Source organism: Poecilia latipinna, unplaced genomic scaffold, assembly GCF_001443285.1.
Source record: "Poecilia latipinna isolate Pla-1442-1.1 unplaced genomic scaffold, P_latipinna-1.0 Scaffold852, whole genome shotgun sequence".
Lineage (NCBI taxonomy): Eukaryota > Metazoa > Chordata > Actinopteri > Cyprinodontiformes > Poeciliidae > Poecilia > Poecilia latipinna.
In genome coordinates, this window is record NW_015113468.1 from 114094 (window position 1) to 114358 (window position 265).

Here is a 265-nt window from a genome sequence, read left to right on the forward strand (position 1 = left end):
AAATCCAAAAATTTACAAAAAATAATAATTTTGAAAAAAATTTCTGAAAAACTTTTTTTTTTTTTTTTTTTGACATTTTGAGATTAATCTCAGAAAATTTTGAGAAAAAAAAAAAAACTTGGACCTTTCTGAGTTTAAAAAGTCCAAAATTTGCCAGATAAAAAAATTAATCAGATTTTTTTTAGATTTTTTTTTTTTTTTTTTTAATTTAAACTAAAAAATTTTCTAGAAAACTCAAAATTTTTTGATTTCCAGAGTTTAAAAC